General features: G+C 42.9%; 1 protein-coding gene across 3 annotated transcripts in view; it reads right to left on the bottom strand.

The window, feature by feature from the left end:
* Positions 1 to 19,092, bottom strand: part of LOC126199173 (protein kinase C and casein kinase substrate in neurons protein 1-like) — a 626,821-nt gene that overhangs the window by 318,861 nt on the left and 288,868 nt on the right. The window contains exon 2 of one of the 3 annotated variants that reach the window (XM_049935943.1): positions 9,803 to 9,886. The exons of the other annotated variants lie outside the window; for them this stretch is intronic. The gene's annotated coding sequence lies outside the window, so the exon portion shown is untranslated. The remainder of the gene's footprint in view (positions 1 to 9,802; positions 9,887 to 19,092) is intronic. 3 annotated transcript variants of the gene reach the window in all.

The raw sequence follows: 19,092 nt of genomic DNA, 5'->3' as shown, positions 1-19,092 counted from the left end.
CCTCATCTCCACAGCAGCGATTCACGGCCTATGATAGGAATGTGCAGGTTCCTCGTTTCTCGTATCAGCTCGCACGCTCACGCACAGTACAGGTAGTCTAGGGCGTATCAGAAGTGGGAGGGGAAACAAACTGTATGCAGTGGCGAGGTTACATATGGATTGGATCACGACTTCCCGCGAACGAATTAGTCATAGCGCCACTTCGCTCGTCCAATCACAAAAATACGGGTATGAAGACGATCTTCCCGAGTACAGACCATTAAAAAACACTGGTTTGTGAAGGACGGTTTTAGAGCCGTGTCTATACTGGAAACACTTAAAATGGGGTACAGTCTACGCTGGACATGAATGGCCTTGTTTTAGGCAAAAGAAAGAGTCGTACTGCACTGCTGGTGACAGATCTCGAGAAGCTGGTTCAACCGCTTGACTGGGAAGTGTTTTCTTCCTCCGAGGACGTCGGCTCCCTTCTCCGTCGTGTGTGAATCAGTTGAGTGCATCTAACAGTAATGAATGCCTGTGTAGTGTGATGTACCGTATGTGTTTTATCATGACGAGAGAAAGGGGAGGGTGAAACCCAGCGCCGGCACATAGCCTACTCCTCTGGAACAGCAACACATGGTGGGCGCAGGGAACTTCACCATCGGACGGACGGATCACTATCAACAGTATCAGGTGCCCTCATTCCATGGGCCACTATGTAGAGGTTTGGAATTTAATCCACAAGATTGGCGCAAAGTTTGGCAACCAGGAGTTAACGAATACTCCGAACATTTCTTCCGCCATCACGTTTCCTACCGGCTACTTCCGAATCGACTGCCACCGATGTTCCGTGCTTTAGCGACCTCGGTTGTGGAAGTACGTAATGTAATGGGGAATTATTCCTCTCAAGTAATTCAGGAAAACAATTGAAAACTTAAACCGAAATTGACAGACCGCGATTCGAACCATCTCTTTCTGAAATTAATGCACTGCCTAATCAATCTACCACTTCGCTCGATTAGCTTTTGGAGTTAAGGCTGTGGCAGCATTGTTTTAAAAATTTCGACACGAAATTATGTATTTTTACTACCACCATTTCCTTCGTTATCATATCCTCCTCAGAGCCATTTCTGTTTCTTAGCTGTTTTAACTAGACCTCTGGGGAGAATATGATAAATTAAATGCTAGAAAGTGATGGAAGTAACCTGCTGGAAGGTGTGCAATACTCATCATTAAGTGCATTAACTCTGGAAGATTACCAGAAAAATGAAAAGGCTGACGTTGTACCAGGTACTCTTAAAAAAAGAGACAAGGAAAAGTTTGAGAAATATTATCCACTTAGTTTGTTATCACATCTTTACAAACTCGTAATTAAAACTGTATTAAAGCGGCTCGCAAGAGATCTGAATTTCCATTAACCTGTTCAGCAAGAGGGTTTTCAGGAAGGAAGTGTGAATCACATCCAGACTATTCACCTTCGCTTGAGGAAACAACTGAGTATCTTCTTCACGCGATCAGGCCCAGACGACCGCGCGCCACCACAGTTAGAGCTCTCCATCCGTCTCTGTCTTCTGCTATCTGTCTCCAGTTTTCCGTGACTCCCAGCTGCAACAGGTCTTCTCTCACTCCATCGATCCATCTCTTTCTAGGTCTTCCCACTGGTCTGCTGCCTGACGGGATCCAGTTCATTGTGATTTTGGGCCATCTTGTTGCCTCCATTCTAACATGTCCAGCCCATTGCAGTCTTTTGCTTCTCATCACTCCCAAGATGTTAGGCTCCTTGTACAGCTCTTCTAATTCAGTGTTATGGCGTCTTCTCCATTCTCCAGTAGTCTGATCTCTGACTGGTCCAAATATTTTCCTGAGGACTTTCCTTTCAAATGTTAGCAGTCGCTTAAGGTCTTGTTTTCGAGTGCTCCAGGTTTGAGAACCATAAAGTACTACTGGCATTATTAATGTCTTATACAACCGTAGCTTTAGTTGTTGCGAGACACTTCTACATTTTAATATAGGGTCTAGAGAGTGATAGTATCTGTTTCCCGCCTGCAGTCGTGCTTTTATCTCTGCTTCAGTTGATGTTACTTCTGTAAAAAATGATCCAAGGTATTTGAACTCTTTCACATGTTTATACCTGGTGTTGTTCACAATTAAATCTTGAGAGTTCTTGATCTTTCTTCCTATGGTCATATACTCTGTCTTTTCAGAGCTAATTTGTAGACCGATCCTAGCTGCCAATAACTCCAAGGTCTGGATACTTCTCTTCAGATCATCTTGTGTGCATGCTAATAGTACAATGTCGTCTGCATAGGCCAGATATGTAATGTGTTCATTACCAATTTGAATGCCCTTGATGTTTTCTTTGTTGAAATCCCGCATTACCTTCTCAAGTGCCAGGTTGAAGAGGACAGGTGATAGCCCATCTCCTTGGCGTAATCCTGTTACAACTTGGAAGCTTTCTGTCATTTGATTGCCTACCTTAACCTTAAGTTTTGTGTCATTTTGGCATACCTCTACCAGTTTGACCAACTTCTTTGGTATACCAAACTCTGTCATAGTTCTAATCAGGCTAGGTCTATGTATACTGTCGTAAGCCTTCTTGAAGTCTACAAACAGGAGATTTATCTCTCGTTCGTATTCGTACATTTTTTCACAGACCCGTTTTAGGACAAAAATCTGGTCCGTGGTTGATCGCCCTGCCTGGAAACTTCCTTGGTATTCTCCAATTATGTCTGTTGCTATAGGTTTTATTCTTCTAATAGGCAGTTGGAGAAGATCTTATAACAGGTGTTGAGTAGCGCTATGCCCCTGTAGTTGTCACATACGGATTTGTCTTTCTTTTTATATATGGGGCATATCACAGCTACCTTCCATTCCTCTGGTATTTCATGTTTTACCCAAATTTGCTCGATTAGCTTGTGGATTTTGAAACAGAGGATTTCGTCTCCAGCCTTGAGAAGTTCAGCAAGAATACCGTCCTCACCTAGACTTTTACCATTCTTAAGGTTTTTAATCTGGTTCCTTATCTCTTCAATGGTGGGTGGAGGATATTCTGGGTCTACTGTTACTGGTTCATCAAACTCAAGTAGTTCGGTTGGTTCATCAGAGTTTAGTAATTCTCTGAAGTATTCCATCCATCTTCTGTTAACATTCTTCCATTGGCATCTTTTATGAATCTGTGTTGATGGTATGTCCCTCCTTTAAAACTTTTCACTTTTCTATAAAGTTCTTTATACCTATTTCCATGAAAGTCTTGTTCAGCTTCCTCCATGATACTTTTAACATATTTTCTCTTTGCTTTCCTCAATGTGGCTTGGGTCTGCCGTCGTGTTTCTTCAAACTTCGATTTTTCTTCTTCTTGCATATTGCTTTGTATCCACAGTAGTTTGGCCCGTTGTCTCTCCCTGATAGCTCCCTCACACTCCTCATTGAACCACACTCTTTTTCCCCTAGTTCGCTTTGGGATTACTTCTTGGGCTGTTTCTTTAAGGGGAGTTGGAATGCCGGAAAATGGAAAAAATTCACATTTTCAGTTTTTAACCTTATAACTTAATTTGAAATTTTCTGCTTAAAATGGTGCAAAATTTGTTAAGAAATTCCAATTGGAAGTATTTTTATTTAATTTTTCAAAATTACATGTGCGCCCAGCAAAGTTACCCATCTTGTGATTTGTACACATTTAAATCTTCGCATTTCCGAAAACATTACATATAGAAGGCTGTGGATTTCACTCTTCAGTTGTAGAATCTTTGATCCTTCCATAGGTACCATTGTTTTTACGACTAGCTGTGTTTATTGTTCAGTTTTTGATCTGTGAGTGTTTGTTTTGAGCCTCGAGTTTAGTTTGTCGCTCATTTGGAGTTTGTTATCTGTCTTGTTTTGACTTTCAGTGGTGAGTGCGTAGTTTCTACGATGCCTAGGAGTGCATCATTATTTAAAAAGCGAAAGTTTCGCGGTAATAGATTTACAAATAACGTTTGTTCAAGTGATTCTGCTTCAGCACCTGTTGATGCTGGTGAAAGTTCTGACGTTTGTACAGCTGAGATGTGTGAAGGAGACACGCCCACCAGTGCATCAAAAAAGAAGTTATCAAACTGTGCAAGTGAAATTACAGATGAAGCTTCTAATGAACAATATGTTTTAGTCGACTTTCCTGTTTTTACTGAGTTTATGAAGAAATGTTTGTGTTGTAATCTTTGTGGAGGTTCTTTTGATATGAACATAACAAACTCTATAGGACTTTCCTGCAAAATTGCTATAGTTTGTGCCAGTTGTGAAAATGAGACCTGTTTTTGGAGCTCTAAAACATGCAGTAGCAATTTGTTTGAGAGTAATATCAGGCTAATGTATGCAATGAGAGCAATTGGTAAAGGACATACTGCTGCTCAAACATTTTGTGCCATAATGAATCTTCCACCTCCACCTGCTAAAATTGACAATTACACTGAAGTGATAGGAGATGCTGTTCAGTCTGTAGCAGATTTATCAATGAAAGCTGCTGCCAGTGAAGCAAAATATATAAATGAAGGAAACCCAGATATCCCTGTTGCTTTTGATGGAACCTGGCAGAAAAGGGGTCACACATCCAAAAATGCTGTTGCTACTGTTACTAGTGTGGACAGCGGTAAAGTTTTGGACTATGAAGTGCTCACTAAACATTGTTACCATTGTGCATCTGGTAAGAAAGAAGCAGCTCACATATGTAGCAAGAATTATGAAGGTACGAGTGGAGGCATGGAGGCTGCCGCTGCTGTGAAAATGTTTAGCAGATCAGAAAAAGAACGGGGAGTATTTTACACAAAATTCCTTGGAGATGGGGACTCCAAGGCATACAAAAGTGTTACAGAATCCATGCCATATGTCAATAAGACAATAACTAAACTAGAATGTGTCGGTCATGTTCAGAAACGAATGGGCACTCGTCTAAGGAAACTGAAACAGAATCTGAAGGACAAAATTTTGTCAGATGGTAAAACCATTAGAGGTCGCCTGTCAGATAAAATTATAAATGAATTACAACAATACTATGGTATGGCAATAAGAAATAATGCAAATAATTTGCAGGAAATGAGACAAGCTGTATGGGCCACATATTTACATCGATCATCAACTGATGATAATCCTCAACATTTTGCTTGTCCAGATGGTCCTCAGTCATGGTGCAATTATAGAAAATCTCAAGCTACTGGGGATCCTTATCACCATAAAAATTATATTCCATTGGCTGTTATGGAAGTAATTAAACCAATATATAGAGACTTGGGGCATCCTGATCTTCTGCGAAAATGTCTTCATGGTTGTACCCAGAATCAAAACGAGTCGTTCAACAACCTCATTTGGACTCGTGTACCTAAGAATGTATTTGTTGGGATAAAAACATTGAAATGGGGAGTCAGTGATGCTGTTATTTCATTCAATGATGGTCATATGGGTAGGCTAAAGGTCATGGCAAGGCTCGGCATTGCTCCTGGTATCAACACCATCAGAGGTCTTCAGCTTCTGGACAGCGTGCGAGTAAGGAAGGCTCAGTATGCAGCTGAATTTAATACAAAAAAAGCAAGGGCAGCAAGGAGAAGAAAGCTTCTAGGTGAAGAAGAAGAACTAGAAGATGACCCTGATTACTCTGCTGGACACTTTTGATAATAGAATAAAAGGTATTTGTGAATTTTCATAATAAATTACTTTAATCGCATTTTCTGGCATTTGACATTTTTAGTGTTACATGTACCTTTATCTCATAAACCACTCAACCAACAACATTCAAATTTTCAGAAATGCTGCAAAACAGTTCAAAGAGGCCACTGAACTAGAATCATGACAAGAACTGGCTTATTCTCTGAACTAGGGAAGTTTATGTTATACTTTTTCCAATAAAAAATGGCTTAATGGTAAAAAATTCATAAATACTATACCAACAAAAAGAAAACATTGGTTCTAGTTCAGTGGGCTCACAATATATGCTGAAAACCTCTGCCAGAATTTCAAAGTTCTGAAGATAATAGTTCCAAAGAAAAAGGTACACAAAGTTAGCAAATTTAACATTGGCGAGATAGGGCATTCCAACTCCCCTTAATGGTCTCTGCAATCGGCTTCCAGTTCTGATCTACCACAGTATCTCCTTCCTCTTCATTCAAAGCCTCAAAACGGTTTGTTAGTGCTACCTTGAAAGTTCTTCTTATATTATCTTCAGTCAGACTCTCATGGTCATATAGAGTGACTCTTTGCATTCTTTTGTGCTTCCTGGCTCTCCATATTGTTTTCATCCTTCCTCTGACAAGGAAGTGGTCTGATCCACATTCCGCACCTCTTGCCGTTCTAACATTTTGTATCCACTTCTTTATTCTCTTCTCTACAATTAGGTGGTCAATTTGGTTCACTGTTTTCCCATCTGGAGACACCCAGGTTCCTTTATATATTCTCTTCCTGTCGAAATCAATACTACTTATAAACAAGCCTTTTGCAGTCGCAAAGCTAACCAGCCTAGTGCCGTTATCACTGCTCACATCATGTAAACTGTGCTTTCCGATGGTCCCCATGAAGGCTGCTTCTTTCCCTATTTTCGCATTAAAATCTCCAAGGGTAATTTTGTAATGTTCACTTGGTACATTGTCTAAAACCGTTTCTAATTCCTCGTAGAAAATATCTTTTTTGATGTCATCGCTTTCTTCGGTTGGGGCATGACAATTTATATATGAGTTTGTGTTTTCCCGTGTCTATGGTTAGGAGTGAGATTCTGGGGTTGATTGATTTAAAATCTATGAGAGTGGTACAGAGTGATTTCTTCACTGCAAAACCATTTCCTAGTGAGTGGTTTGTTTCTGAGGCTCCATGGAATATGACATAGTTTTCCATTTCTGTAGCTCCGGTTTCTGTCCACCTTGTTTCTTGCAGGGCCAATAGATCAATTTGATACTTATCTGCCTCCCTTACTACACATTTTGCTGCCCCAGGTTGGTATAGGCTTCTGACATTCCAGGTCCCTAGTTGTATTTCCTTCCGTAGTCCTTGTTCTTGCTTAGGTCGTTTTACAGAGATCAGTCCTATCCGAGGCTCTTCTGTGATGCTAGTACCGGTGATTATTTTTTCCAGGACGGGTTGGTAGCCCGTCGCCAACCCCCAACCTGGAGGACCAGGATTTTTCATTCGGGGTTTTCTCCCGTAGAAAGATTGGCTTCTCCACGCCTATAGAGGTCTTTCTGCCCTTTTGTACATATACCAGGGAATGACAGGAAAAGGAAATGTTGAGGACAGGTTTGGGATGGGAAAGAGGGGCGATAGATCGTTGTGGGACACACTTTGTCTGGCTCCTCCCCTTTGGCCTGTCCGGCATGGGTGACCCTGCTGGTAGCTACGCTACCGCCGGCATAGCCCTCCGGATCCGGAGCACGCAAACCTCCTCAGGGGACACCGCCTTAACGAAACAACTGAGTATAACAGCAGGATTCATCTCCGTTGAGATTTGGGGCATCATGAAGCCCATGAAACTGCCAGAATAAATTCGAGGTTAAAGCTCTTGAGATATCTCTGTGAGCCGGCAACAAAGGCAATCACAGTGGATGTCGACAGTATCAGTACGAGCCCAATCGGCAAAGGAGTTCGTCAAGCTGAAACCATCTCTGTGAAACTGTTCAACTTGCTTTGCAGCACGAATTCAAATAACTAGTCTGGAATAGCAGAGGATTAAAACTCAATGACTCGTGTAATGTAAGTCAAGATTTGAAAGAAGCTACAGAGGATGATCCCTGAACTAAAACTTATCTCTGCAAAGACTGGCTTCGAAATGACTACCAGCAAAACAAAAATACTAAACCTAACAAGAAACCACTTATGACTGGAAACCAGTCTGAAGAAGCTGTTTATGAAAAATGTATTTTGGTCACGAATTAAACTACCGAAAAACAACCTAAAAGCTGACATTCCTTCCGAATAAGACTGAGCTGGGCAGCGTTCCGGAAAGAGATTCGTCCTGACCAACAAGGATGTCCCAAATAACCGGAAGGATACGTGCGTTTTACCAGCTGCAACTTACGGTCGCCGAACTGTCATATATAGTGTATGAATTTCACCGCAAATCGTTATCAACTTTTCTGCCAATATCTCATTTCAGAAATGGAGACGTTTCGTGGCGCTTCGTATCACCAAATGTGTCGCATCGCAATTACTTCGTTTTGGGGCATCTTAAGCAAAAAATCTAAGCGACTGTGAACACGCTGTTAGACATTTGATAAAATATCCACTGAAACCAAAAACAGTGTCATCCACTTCTTGTCAAGACCTAAGGATCGTTTTACAACGAATATTATGGAAAAGTCAGTTTCGGCACGGTGAATCTTTTAATGACGTCATTTTCAAACCACGTCAAACATAGTGGTAATTGTTCAGTTTGACGACTGGCTATCTGTTAGGCTACAATGAGTCTGCTTCCTACTGGCTTATTACGAGGTATCTTACTTTAGCAAAATTTGCTAAGGACTGTAATATATAGCACGTACCATCTTCCAGGACACATACCTCACACGCAAAAAAATAAAATATGATATTCGGATATGGGTCCGAAAACTTTTTACTCTCATATTACAACTTCGTAGTACATTTACATCACTATTTTGCAATTCACACTTGCGTGATGCCGGAGGTTTCATCGAACCAATTTCAGAACACTTCTCTAGCGTTTAACTCTCAAATAGCACGTGGAAAAAGGAACATTTAAACCTTTCCGTGCGAGGTCTGATTTCTCTTATTTTATTACGATCACCATTTCTCCGTAGGTAGATGAGTGTTGCCAAAATATTTTTGGCATTCGGAGGAAGAAGTTGGAGATTGAAATTTCGTGGAAAGATCTCGCCACAACGAGAAACACCTTTGTTTTAATGAATGCCACCCCAACTCGCGCATCATATCCGTAACACACTCTTTCCTTTCCTGCAATAATACAAAACAGTTGCCAGTCCCCGAAACATTTCGATGTCCTTCGTCAATCCTGTCTAGTAAGGACCTCACACCGCGCAACGATACTCCAGAAGAGGACGGACAAATGTAGTATAGACAGTCTCTTTATCAGACCTGTTGCATTTTTTAACTGTTCTGCTAATAAAACGCAGTCTTTGGTTCGTGTTGCCCGCGACATTTTCTATGTGATCGTTCCAATTTAAGCAGTTCGTAATTATAATCCTCTGGAATTTAGTTGAATTGATGGGCAATAAATTTTGTATGTTTTATCGTGTAACAGATATTTAACCGCTTCCTTTTGGTGAAGTGCCTGACACTTTTTAGAGTCAATTGCCACTTTTGGCGGCAATCAGTCTAAAGGGTTGCTCAAATTGTCGCCTAAAACGCTAATACAGATTAGGAACAGCAAAGGGTCCGTAACTAGAGCGCTTCCCGTCAATTACTTTGAACATGCCGTGACAATGATTTTATTAATATTAATGATGTGCACAAGAGGGCAAGCCATAGGTGTCCAACAAATCCGTTCTCTCAATATTACTATTACCACGTATCCCGTGGGACAAACTCTGTAGTGTTCAGAACTTAGAGAAGGAAGTATCAGCGATAATGGAAGTTTGAATCAGGCCTGAAGGCTTGATGAGACAGCCTAATAATTAAGAGGATCTTCCAGATAAGCACGATATCCGGGTTCGAGTTCCGGTCTTGCACAAATTTTCGATTGGGACTATATTCTCATTATCAACCGACCCACCCAAACGTTTCCCATGAACCGTGGATCTTGCCGACGTAGGGTGACTTGCGTGTCTCCATGATACAGGTAGTAGTACCGTACGTGCAACCACAATGGAGGTTGTATCGGCGGAGAGCCCAGACTAACCTGTAGTTTTTGAAGAGAGGCAGCAGCGTTTTCAGTAATTGCTGGGACAACTGCCTGATCTTGCAGTGTTGGTACCGCAAACAGCTGAAAGCAAGGATAAAAACGGAGGCCGTTATTTTCTCGGAGAGCATGCATCTCTACTGTATAGCTTAGTGATGATAGCATCCTCTTGGGTAAAATATTCCATAGATAAAATATTCCTCCATTCAAATATCCAAGGTGGACCTACTCAGGAGGATGTTGCAAAAAAAGGCAGTAGCTGAGAACGGAGAGGCAGGGTTGTAGTCTGTCCCCGACGTTATTATTCCGTTAACTGAGCAAACAGTAAAGGAAGACGGCTATCAACAGAAACAAAATAATGTTAATGGAATATAGTAGGATTAAATCCGACGATACTGTAGGAATTAGATTAGGTATTGACACATTCAAAGTAGTAGCTGAACTTTGCTATTTAGGCAGCAAAATAACTAATATTGGCCAAACTAGACCGAATATAAAATGAATGCTGGCAATAGCAAGAAAACCCATTTCTGGAGATATCTGTCTGGAGTGTAGCCTTGAACGTAAGTCAAACATGGGCAATATATAATACGCACTCCGTCTTCAGGCCACAAGTGGCCCATCGGGACCATTCGACCGCCGTGTAATCATCAGGTGAGGATGCGGATAGGAGGGGCGTGTGGTCAAGCACACCGCTCTCCCGGTCGTTACGATGGTTTTCTGGGACCGGAGCCGCTACTATTCGGTCGAGTAGCTCCTCAATTGGCATCACGAGGCTGAGTGCACCCCGAGAAACGGTAACAGCGCATGGCGGTCCGGATGGCCACCCATCCAAGTGCCAGCCACACCCGACAGCATTTAACTTCGGTGATCTGACGGGAACTGCTGTATCCACTGCGGCAAGGCCGTTGCCCACAGTATATAATAGAAGTTTTTAAAAATATGGTGCTCCACAAAAATGTTAAAAATTGGATGATAGGTCGAATAAATAATAAAGAGGTGCTTAATCCAAATCGGGGAACAGAAATTTATGACACAATTTGAATAAAATAAGCGATCTGTTGATGGGATGTGTCCTTAATTTGGTAATAGAGGAACTGTGAGGATAAAAACTGCGAAGGGGGACGAAGGCATGAATATAGTAAGCAGGTTCAAATGGATATTCATGTGGATGGACATGAAGAGCTTGCACAGACTAGACTAGGGTTGAGAGCTGCGTCAAACCAGTCTTCCGACTGAAGACCATATTATGCGGACACTATAACGTGGCTGCTTCACGTAGGGAGAGTTTTAAACTATGGTTGCGTAAGATAGAGGTCACGCCTGAACCACCACTGCCAACCGCAGCAAACAATTGCGCTGTAGCCACTACCAAATGCTTTGTGTACTCCAATTTGTTTTGTGTTGTGGATTGCTTTCTTTTTATTATTTTGAAATGTGTTAAGAGGCTACTCCTGGTGCATAAAGGTATCTGAATGCGACTCTCACCACAAAGAAGGGAATCAGCGATCCTTATGACAGTTATGTCAGTTCTGCCTTCGTGGACGCACAGAACGCGGACGTTCGAGAGAGGGGCGTGGCTTATTCCGCGCACCGCTCCTCTCCCTTCGGTCAGTCGAAGTTCTCCACTGCCGCGATATACTGTCTGCGTAACAATAACAACAACACAAAGATTCAGTAGGGTCAGGAATGGTTGGAGAGTAGGAGGAGGATAGCGAAAAGCGATATATCTTTTGCTCATAAATCTAAGTAGCAGCTGTGATCAGCAACCCGAATTTTAACTGTGCGGGAATGCATCATTTTGAAGTAGGTACGGGTACAGCCACTAGCGACAAATTATCGTTGTGGATGGCGAAAAAAGCGTGATGTAGATTCCACTAATAGAAATACAAAATAAGAGGATTTAAAAAAGTTATTCTTTGACATGGGTGGTTCGTGATGGGGTGACAGACATTACGGAATACTAGCCAAGTGATTATTGCATAAATAGCAGTGCATCACCTCTTGTTACGAACGCCGATATGAACGAGACGATCGGCAAAGTTACAGCGATGACCCAAAGCGCTACGCAGTGTATTACAGCTATCGAAGACGGAAATGTTTCCTCGCAGGGTTAATCTGTGCAACAGTCTCGTCCGTTAGTAGTTGGCTGCCAAGTTTCGTCAATCTCTCAGCGGCGCTGTACCAGTTAGCCAAGTTCCGCAATCACCAAACGAGGCCATTTCCTCTATTTCCCAACGGAGAGCGCTATCGATTTAGTTTTCAATTCGGACAAATAGTTGCCAATGCGTCCGCGGCGGTCCGCCGTCGCTGTTAAATCCAAAGTGGAATGTGTCCTCTCTCAATTACACGACTGGATACGGACGTGATTTCTCACGATACGCAAGGTCTATTATATCCTCGTTCGCACTGTCCTCCTCTCAATTTATCAACTTGCATCAACTTTACAAGCGTTTGTAATTTAATTCCAGACTGCGACTGAACATGGCAACCATTGAAACATAACCCCCCCCCCCCTCTCTCTCTCTCTCTCTCTCTCTCTCTCTCTCTCTCTCTCTCTCTCTCTCTCTCATCTTTCACAGTACTCGAGTTATTTCGTAGTAAGTTATTCTTTGCCACCGTTCAAGGATATAATTTATATCTAGTGCATTCATTTACCTCAGGCTACCCTATTTTACAGCGGATACCAGTATTGTTACATCAGACTGAAATCACGGAAAAAATTATTATTGGTCAAAATTTCTAGAGGGAACAGCGTAGATGCGTAGCAACGTCTAGATGAACTCCATGCCGTCATCTTATGGCATTCAAATTCACCTTAACTACTTCGAATTAAATTCTGTGAATGCGAATAACTTGGCTTCAGTTGTTTCAGGTATAGGTGTACTACCCATCAGTGACATACGAAAATTTGTGTCTGACTGGGACGAAAAACGCGGACTTGCCGCATATCGCGAGCGGTCGCCTTTACTGTTAGGCTATCCGTGCACGCCTCACCTGAACACCGTGAATGAAACACGGCGAGATGGAACTAGACTGCTAGAAAATTACTTAGTAGTTGCATACATCGGCAAGGTCTACACTTCCAATAAAGAGCTAATTAAGCTTAATGAAATGCATAAACCTTTACTGGTATGCAGACTGATTGGAACTTCATGTTATTAAATTACTGCTTTTGCTAACACTACGAATAGAGAACGTTAATTTTTTAATCTGCGGGGAGGGTATAACTGATCTTTTACTGATTGGGAGAACGGTCTCGAAAAACTAGAGATCGCAGGACACAAACTATGTGGAAAAGTTTCTAAGGACACGGTGAAGAGAAACCACGAATAAACCATGAAAGAAACACACTTTAATTTCCACATGAAGGATTAACGTTTGTTAAATGCATAGCATGTTTACGTTCCACTTACAAACGTCACGTGACAAAGGTTGATGAGTAATGTGAAGTTAGTTCGGAAAACATTTCATAACTGTTCGCGGCACTTTTCGAACGGTGGACCATGGAATGTTCAACTGTCTTGACACAGTTCCATCACTGCTTGAAGATAATACATTTCGACCGGAATTATCAGCCATAGCAACGGTACGTTCTTCAACAATTTGTGGCACAACTGGCCATCGCCCACTCCCAGGAACGATTCCCAAATCGCCCGTTAATTCGACCTTCCGAATCATTTTCTTCAACCACGGTGAAAAAGAGGACCTCTCCGTATTCCTTTAGTGCGTCGATACTTGCGGAGAGCAGTAGCACCAGTGCTCCTGTTTTGATAAAACAGCTTTACGGGTACAGCCCCGCTCGCCTTGGCCAGATCCAAATTGACTAACTGCAATTTTAATGCACACTGATTGGGCCAGTCAAAACATACACAAAAAAGCTAAAATCGCAAAACTTGATGTGCTATTAGGATCAGTTACGGTAAGGCAAATCGAAGTCTGCAGCCTCGAGAAACCTATGCTCCCTGAATAATAGTGGAAAAACTGCGTAAATTTTTGGACGTTTTTCAGTTGTTGCCTTCTAATTCAAATTATGCGTTTTCCGATGTTTGTCTTTAATACCATTTTAAGGTATTTTAAATAGGCAGCAAATTTAAGTCAAACCGCAGCTCTATACGGTCAATGTTTCTGAGATGCGGAATTTCAAAAATTCATTTTTTTTTACCGAAAATGAAACTTTCAGGTTTTGCTCATGTTTTGGTCTGAATATCGGCACAATCGCTCATCCTGCAAGAAAAGCCATGAGAATTGAAATTTTAGTAAATTTTATTGGCTTTCATTTCAGCAAAAAAAAAAAAAAAAAAGTTTCCAAGCGCAGCAGTTCTCCTGAAATCGCATAAACACAAAATGTTAGAAAACTGAATTTTTGAAGAATTGATCATAAACATTATTAATAACTGACTGGGGATTCAATGAAAGGAAAATGCGTAGCATCATGTTCAAAGATTGGACCGTATTTTTACATGAATTACATGTATTACCATCCTCCATTTCCATCCACAGACAAAATAATATCCTTCAGCTGTGGAATCGTGGGAGATGCTGAAATAAATTGCCACTTATCTCCAGTAAACCCATTGAAAGGGTCTGAAAAATAACTGGATGCTTGATTGGGAAGATAAATTGTAAAACAAACGTAAAGTGGTAACTTTAGCGACAAACACCAACTGAAAGTGCGTTGACGTGCATCCTTTCAACTTCTTTGAAAGAATGTTGTTCACTAAGCACTTTGACAGTGAAGTCATTGGGCATTTTTAAATTCTAACTGGCCCCTTACCCACTATATTGTTCAACGAAGAGGGGTTGCGTAACGGGTTGAAATCAATTTTCTACGCCGCTTTTACTCCACTTTCCCAAAACGTCTCTCTTGAGGCCAGAACATTTGTAGTGGTGGATGAGGGACACTTAGTCCACAAGGCTACATGGCGCCGAAACGATTATATTAGGGCAATCGTTGCTACTTACACCACCTACACATTAAACAACTTTGGCAGGAACGTTTCAGGGGTATTTGATGAACAGCTTGAGGAGAGTTAAAACTCCAAAACGATTGCAGCCCTTTCTTGCAACGAGATCGTGTTTGACTCTCAAAATGCCCCAGGAGAAACTGTTAGCTAGCGACTCCAAGAAGAGACGCCATATTGACCAGTTGGGCTCTGCGTTAGGCCTCGCGGACATTGAAACTAAGATGGCAACAAAAGATGCCGACGGCGACATTATGAGTACCGCCCTCGATGAAAGCACATCCAATAAGAATGTGAACGTGGCTGGACAGTATGTGGACTTACTGCTTCTCTTCGGTTTGGGGTTGAAACGTTTACTTTCAGAGACAAGTGGCACTCACTTTCCCATCACCTCTTTCGGTCAAGAAGTAATACAATTGCTTCCCGGATTTGCACTACATTATGTTTTGCGATTTTAATGTCTAATTTGATTGGCCTAATGCTTGTGTTTCAATCCTACGGCATCGTACCTGTACCGAAGCCTAGCGGGAAGTCACGACACCAACACTACTAACAACGCAAATCCTGCAGCACACTCCTATAAATATGGTACCCATATTGTAAGAAATTTTCCGTCCACAATGTATCTGGTTCAAAATGGTTCAAATGGCTCTGAGCACTATGGGACTTAACTTCTCAGGTCATCAGTCCCCTAGAATTTAGAACTACTTAAACCTAACTAACCTAAGGACATCACGCACATCCATGCCCGAGGCAGGATTCGAACCTGCGACCGTAGCGGTCGCGCGGTTCCAGACTGTAGCGCCTAGAACCGCTCGGCCACACCGGCCGGCTGGATATGGTTGCGAAAGTATATAAAGATAAAAGTGCAAAACTTATATAGCACGTTTCTTCTTACAGTGGCACAAGCCTGTATGCCTCCCCCTGAATTTGTTACCGTGGATAAGGCAGGGGTACAGTAAACGTCAGGTCAAAAAAATGGTTCAAATGACTCTGAGCACTATGGGACTCAACTGCTGTGGTCATAAGTCCCCTAGAACTTAGAACTACTTAAACCTAACTAACCTAAGGACAGCACACAACACCCAGCCATCACGAGGCAGAGAAAATCCCTAACCCCACCGGGAATCGAACCCGGGAACCCGGGCGTGGGAAGCGAGAACGCTACCGCACGACCACGAGATGCGGGCAAACGTCAGGTCACGCTGAGGTTAAGGTCTTTAAAGATATAATGTTGATTCAGTTGGACACGGATGTAACATAAATTATTTGCACTAATAATCCGGTATTGTTGATTAGTGGCTCCCAAAATGGAAAGACTGTCTCACCATTCATTCGTATGGATGAATGTAGTTACTATCAAAGGGAATGTGACCGAATACTGAAGATACATTGCTTTTCCAAATTACTAACTTAACAGCTATCTCTCTATTGGTCCGTAGCATTTTAGTACACGCCTGCAACTGAAATCGAAATCCATTAAGAGGAATGCCTCGTCGAACTTTGATGACATCTTCCGCATGTAGATGTTTGTTTATGGGCCAGTTTACAGGACAGCTATGAGCTCTCGCTCGTTGCCCTCTCCCCGCATCGCGTAAAAACGGCCCTGGTACGACAACTGCGCCGGGCGTGTTTCCACAGGTGGGTCGTAGCGCCGGCAAATACACGCGGCGGACAACTTAATATCCGGCCGGCGGGCCCACCCGTCTCTCCCAACTTCCGCAGCCTCTCCTCGCCCCACCGCGCACTAATTGTTTAGCCCGAGAAACTTCACCTGCGCCGACCTGCTTCTGCACATTTAACGCACCAACTCCCGATTCAATTACTTCTCCGCTATTTTCCTCCGCCATAGTGAGTCACGACATTTTGCAGCAGACTTGAGCAACGTAATTAGCGCGGCGGAAGCCAGCTTGATTGCATTCCACTTAGTGATGTAGCGCTCGTACAGCTATAAAATATTTCTTTTGCACAATTTGGCGAAGAAGACACTTATGTGCAATAGCATACCGAAACACATTTTTCCTCAAAAGAAACACCGTTATTCTCACATAATACGTTTGTTTCGAGGACGATAAAACTGCTGGTACATCTGTTGCCTTGAAATTATGCAAAAAGGACTAATAAAGGTCTTAAGTAACGTAAACATCCCATTCAAGAGTACAAATTCTCTGACTCATTAAGAATCAAAACGTAAAAACGTAAATTGGTGTTCTGCTCAGAACGTGTGGACGAAGGTAACTTTCGTATGATGTACTACTGCCAAGTAACATACGTCGCCGAAACTTGGAACATACATACACTCATGTTATGTTTTTAGGAGTTCACATTCACAGGACTTACACATTAGTAAGTCCTGCAGAAATGATTAGCATTTGAACCATGTCCGCCCGCGGGTTCGAGGCAACATACTGTGGCGCAAACCACCTACCAGTAAAATTTGCCTTCGCCTCTCCCTGTCGGTATAAACCGAAGGTAAGGGATCCGTCTGACTTGAGCAGACGTGCAGGATGCATCGCAGACGTATGCGCGAACCGCACCGTCATATCAGCGAGTTTGAACGAAGGCGCATTGTTCGCATGAGAGAATGTGATGGATGCATCCATCTGGGAAATTACTACTCGTGTGGGACGAAGTGTTTTGGCAGTGCAGCAGGTGAGCGCAGAATGGTTCACGGAAGGCCGTACAACACGTCGAGATTGGTCAGGTCGCATCACCCACACCACCCCCAGAAAAGATCGACACCTCACCTGAATGGCATTGCAGGACAGATCTGCGTCCTCTTGGCTCTCGCTCAACAGTGGAACGGTGCAAGAGAGTAACACATCGTACACTATCAGGGGTGAGAGTCCGTCGCCGATTATTACGGCATGGGTTAGGTGCGCATCTTCCACTTCTCTGCCTACCTTTGATGCTAGACGGCAACAATCTGTGGAACGACGTCACTAGGGACAGGAATGGCATCAGATACAGTTTCGAACGAATCCAGTTCTGTCCGTTTGAAAATGATGGCCACATTTTGGTTCCTCGCAGACAGGGAGAAGCATGACAGTGTTAGCATTCGCACAAGTCATACAGCGCAAACTCAACGCCTTATAGTTTGGGGTGCAATTCGGTACAACCACAAATCACAGTTGGAGCTTGTCCAGGGCACTGTGACCAGTGTCACCTACTGAATGACATCCTGCGACCCGTAGCCATATTCTTTCTGCACAACACCCCATCGAAATTTCTCAGGAAGACAATGTACGACCACATGTTGCTGCACGAACACATGCTTTCTTGATGTCAGAGGATGTCAACCTTTGGCATGGCTCGCCAGATCACCAGATTTGTCGCCAATCGAAAGTGTGTGGGATATGGTGAAACGACGGGTGCAGCACTGTGAACCAATGCCAACCGCCACAGATCAACTTTGGAACCAGGTGAATGCAACATGGATGGCTGTACTGCACGACGCCATTCGCGACTTATATGCGTCGATGCCATCACGCATCGAACAAGTCATCAGAGCCCATGGGCAACCCTGTGCCTACTAGGCAGGAGGATACATGCTGAACCAATGTGACTGAAATGCTAATCACTTCTGCAGAACATACCAATGTACATGTCCTGTGAATGTGAACGTCCAATCTCTAGTTCTTCAAGGTGTTCTGTTCTTTTTTCTTTTTCCTGAACGTGAGTGTAGAATACACTGCTGCGACATAGTACAGAAGGTAACAGAAAGAAACACGCAGTGAGACAAACAGAAATTTCATTTGAACTTACTGTGATTTATGATGGTCCCTTGGACATTGCAAAAGGCGGGACATGTTTTTCAGTAGGAGACGTAATCACCACATGCTTTGCAGTGTCCACTCTTGCTAGCCACAAAGATGGTAAGACCTTATCTTCATCCACCAGCGCTGTTGACAACTGCTGGATGGTCGCTGGTGCTGTATATCACACGTATTCAATGATGGGATTAAAATTGGGGGAATGTACAGGCCAATTCATTCACCGAAACCTCAAAGAGCTTCTCCACCTGCGCTGTCAGATGCGGTCGCGCACAGTCCATAAAAATGTAGTCATGACCAAATGCTCCCCCGAAGACACAAGTGGGGAAGGAGTACGATGTGACAGTAACGTTGACCGGCCAGTGTAGCGTATTCAAAGATCTGAAAGTCAGCTTGCCCTAGCAATATTACGCCTACCACAGCATAACACTTGGACCACGAAAACGATCATATTCGACAGTGCTTCTGGGTGCATTACGTGAACCCAACGCTCGCCATCTGAGGGTGCGCCCAGAATCACTTCTCGGACTGAATCTGCTCTCATCCGAGAATA

The sequence above is a fragment of the Schistocerca nitens genome, chromosome 8 (genome assembly GCF_023898315.1).
Source record: "Schistocerca nitens isolate TAMUIC-IGC-003100 chromosome 8, iqSchNite1.1, whole genome shotgun sequence".
NCBI classification, from domain to species: Eukaryota; Metazoa; Arthropoda; class Insecta; order Orthoptera; family Acrididae; genus Schistocerca; species Schistocerca nitens.
This window is presented reverse-complemented; position numbering and strand designations above follow the sequence as displayed.